This window comes from Rhinopithecus roxellana, chromosome 15, assembly GCF_007565055.1.
Source record: "Rhinopithecus roxellana isolate Shanxi Qingling chromosome 15, ASM756505v1, whole genome shotgun sequence".
Classification (NCBI taxonomy): Eukaryota; Metazoa; Chordata; class Mammalia; order Primates; family Cercopithecidae; genus Rhinopithecus; species Rhinopithecus roxellana.
In genome coordinates, this window is record NC_044563.1 from 54104772 (window position 1) to 54108899 (window position 4128).

The window sequence follows — 4128 nt, forward strand, 5'->3', positions numbered from 1 at the left end:
TTCTAATTGGTGTGAGATGGTATCTCATTGTGGTTTTGATTGGCATTTCTCTGATGGCGAGTGATGACGAGCATTTTTTCATGTGTTTGTTGGCTGTATGAATGTCTTCTTTTGAGAAGTGTCTGTTCATATCCTTTGCCCACTTTGTGATGGGGTTGTTTGTTTTTTTCTTGTAAATTTGATTGAGTTCTTTATAGGTTCTGGATATTAGCCCCCCTTTTTTTGTTGTTAAGATAGTCTTGCTCTGTTGCCTAGGCTGGAGTGTAGCGGCGGGATCTTGGCTCAATGAAACCTCTGCCTCCCAGGTTCAAGCAATTCTCATGCTTCAGGCTCCTGAGTAGCTGGGACTATAGACATCTGCCACCACGCCTGGCTAATTTTTGTATTTTCCATAGAGATGGATTTTCACCATGTTGACTAGGCTGGTCTTGAACTCCTGACCTCAAGTGATCCGTCTGTCTTGGCCTCCCAAAGTGCTGGGATTCCAGGTGTGAGCCACCATGCCCAGCCCCAGGTTAGGGGTTTTTCAAAGGTAGTTTGGTGGGCAGAGGGATAAGATGGGGGCATGCTGATTGGGTGGGTTAGAGATTAAATCATAGGGAATCAAAGCTGTCCTCTTGTGCTGAGTCAGTTCCTATGTGGGGGCAAAACCTGGAAAGACATCTCAAAAGGTCAATCTTTCTTTCTTTTTTCTTTTTTTTTTTTTTTTTTTTTTTTGAGACGGAGTCTCACTCTGTCACCCAGGCTGGAGTGCAGTGGCGAGATCTCAGTTTACTGTAAGCTCTGCCTCCCGGGTTCACACGATTCTCCTGCCTCAGCCTCCCAAGTAGCTGGGACTACAGGTGCCCGCCACCACGCCCAGCTAACTTTTTGTATTTTTAGTAGAGACGTGGTTTCACCGTGTTAGCCAGGATGGTCTTGATCTCCTGACCTCGTGATCCGCCCGCCTCGGCCTCCCAAAGTACTAGGATTACAGGCATGAGCCGCTGCGCCCAGCCAATCTTTCTTTTTTTCTTTTTTTTTTTTTTGAGACAGAGTCTCACTCTGTCACCCAGGCTGGAGTGCAGTGGCACGATCTTGGCTCACTGCAACCTCCACTTCCCAGGCTCAAGAGATTCTTCTGCCTCAGCCTCCAGAATAGATGGGATTACAGGCATGTGCCACCACATCCGGCTAATTTTTGTGTTTTTTAGTAGAGATGAGGTTTCACCATGTTGGTTAGGCTGGTCTTGAACTCCTGGCCTCAAGTGATCTGCCTGCCTCAGTCTCTCAAAGTGCTGGGATTACAGGTGTGAGCCACCACACTCAGCCATGTCAACCTTTCTTTGTCTCTACAACAGTGATGTCTTCTGCAAGAGTAATTGGGGAAGTTGCAAATCTTATGATCTCTGGAATAAAGGCTGGTAATTATTTAGAATTCAAGCCCCTCTCATCCTCCTAATTTGGTGGCCTTTTATTAGTTTTACAAGAACAGTTTAGTTTTGGGGAAAGGCTATTATCTTTTTTGAGACAGAGTCTCGGTCTGTCACCCAGGCTGGAGTGCAATGGTGCGATCTTGGCTCACTGCAACCTCTGCTTCCCAGGTTCAAGTGATTCTCCCACCTCAGCTTCCCAGGTAGGTGGGATTACAGGTGCCTGTCACTATGCCCAGCTAATTTTTTAGTTTTGGTAGAGATGGGGTTTCACCATGTTGACAAGGCTGGTCTGGAATTCCTGACCTCAGGTGATTCACCCCACTTGGCCTCCCAAAGTGCTAGGATGACAGGCATAAGCCACGGTGCCCAGCCATTGTTATTTAAACTATGAACTAGACAAGATGGCGCCGAAAGCGAAGAAGGAAGCTCCTGCCCCTCCTAAAGCCGAAGCCAAAGCAAAGGCTTTAAAGGCCAAGAAAGCAGTGTTGAAAGGTGTCCACAGCCACAAAAAAAAAAAGAAGATCCGCACGTCACCCACCTTCCGGCGGCCCAAGACACTGCGACTCCGGAGGCAGCCCAAATATCCTCGGAAGAGCGCCCCCAGGAGAAACAAGCTTGACCACTACGCTATCATCAAGTTTCCGCTGACCACTGAGTCTGCCATGAAGAAGATAGAAGACAACAACACACTTGTGTTCATTGTGGATGTTAAAGCCAACAAGCACCAGATTAAACAGGCTGTGAAGAAGCTCTATGACATTGATGTGGCCAAGGTCAACACCCTGATTCGGCCTGATGGAGAGAAAAAGGCATATGTTCGACTAGCTCCTGATTACAATGCTTTGGATGTTGCCAACAAAATTGGGATCATCTAAACTGAGTCCAGCTGCCTAATTCTAAATATATATATATATATCTTTTCAACATAAAAAAAAAAAAAAAACTATGAACTAAATTCCTCCCAAAGTTAGCTTGGCACATGCCCAGGAATGAGCAAAGATAGTCAACCTCTGACGCTGGGAGCAAGATGGAGTCAGCCATGTCAGATTCCTCTCACTGTGATAATTTTGTGAAGGTGGTTTCATGCAGACTGGGTCTGCTATGTTCTTGGGTCTCCAGCATCCAGCCCTGAGCCCGCCCACACACAGCAGGTTTGCTTCCTGTAGCAGCATCATAAACTCCAGTGCCCCTACCTACATCCTGCTGCCACTGTGCTAATGCCGCCCTGGTAAGTCATCAGACCCAGTGTGCTGGCCCCTGGGGTGATAGAGCCTCTACTGGAAGCTTGACAGACTGTGTGTCTCCCAATCCGTGAAGCCCAGAGTGCCTGGGTCACCCTGGTTTACCAGGCAGTTCCCACTTGGGAGATCTGTTAGCTTTGTCCTTTGTGGGAGGCAAAATCACCTTCCATTCAAATTAATTCCTAGTGGCCAGACACGGTGGCTCACACCTATAATCCCAGCACTTTGGGAGGCCGAGGCGGGTGGGTCACCCGAGGTCAAGAGTTAGAGACCAGCTTGGCCAACATGGTGAAACCCCATTTCTACTAAAAATATAAAAATTAGCCAGGAGTGGTGATGCGCACCTGTAATCCTAGCTATTCGGGAGGCTGAAGTGGGAGAATTGCTTGAACCCGGGAGGCGGAGGTTGCAGTGAGCTGAGATCATGCCATTGCACTCCAGCCCGGGTGACAAAAGTGAAATTCCGTCTCAAAAAAAAAAAAAAAAATGAAAATGAAAAATCAAGGCCTAGCAAGGAGTATGTTAGCTGCCTTCTCTCCCTGGGGAAGGGATGACTCACAGAGCAGGAGTGGTGGATGGAGGACAGACAGCCACTGAAGACACAGAGAAAATACACAGAAATGGGGCTAGATTCCAGGGGGAGAAAATTAAAAGGTGCAGGAAAAAGGCAAAAGATGAAGAAAACAGCAGAGAGACACACAAAGAGAAAAGAGCCAGAGAGAAAGAGGAGCAGAGTTAAAGAGAGAAGAGACACAGGAAGAAGTGGAGGGAGAAAGAGGAAACAGAAAGGAAAGAAAGAAAGAGAAAGAAAGAGAAAATAGGAAAGAGAGAAGAAGGAGAAGACAGGAGAAAGGAAAAAGAACATGGAGCAGGAAGTGAGTTTCTGAGGGTACTTTGAATCAGCCAGATAAAATGCCCATCCTTCAGATTCCAGGAAGACACGGGAAACAGGGGCAGCCTTGGCTTGGTTCTCAGCTCCTGGCCAGCAGCCAGCTCTGGTTTCAGCCCTTGCCGGCAGCCCCGGAATTCTGTTGGAGGTCAGACTCTGAACATGGGGCAAAAACATAATTAGGGCAGCCACACCCTGTGTGCCTGGATGGTGGGCACAGCTTTCTTAGTAATGTGGAAACACGGAATAAGAGCTCAGAAAAGTGCCTACTCTTTGCACAGTGCCTTAGCTGTCAAGGATGCTCACTGCAGCACTGTTACAGTAGAGAAAGAGAGAAAAAATACAGAAGGAAGGAGAGAAGAAATAAAATGTGGCTTAGTAGATTTACGATACATTCACACAACACAATGCTATGTCGCCATTTTAAAAAGTGGTACAGAAGAGCCTTTCATATGGGGGAAATTTCACGATACCAGATGAAAAAAATGAGTACTTTTTTTTTTTGAGACAGGGTCTCACTCTGTCTCCCAGACCGGCTCACTACAGCCTCAACCACCCATGCTCAAGTGATCCTCCCACCTCA

At 47.2% G+C, this 4128-nt stretch overlaps 1 pseudogene across 1 annotated transcript; it reads left to right on the forward strand.

Moving 5' to 3' along the window:
• Nucleotides 1-1816: 1816 nt before the first annotated feature.
• On the forward strand, nucleotides 1817-2358 carry LOC104664305 (annotated as a pseudogene). The gene has a single exon (XR_748255.2). The product of XR_748255.2 is annotated as a 60S ribosomal protein L23a pseudogene (transcript).
• Nucleotides 2359-4128: the final 1770 nt, after the last annotated feature.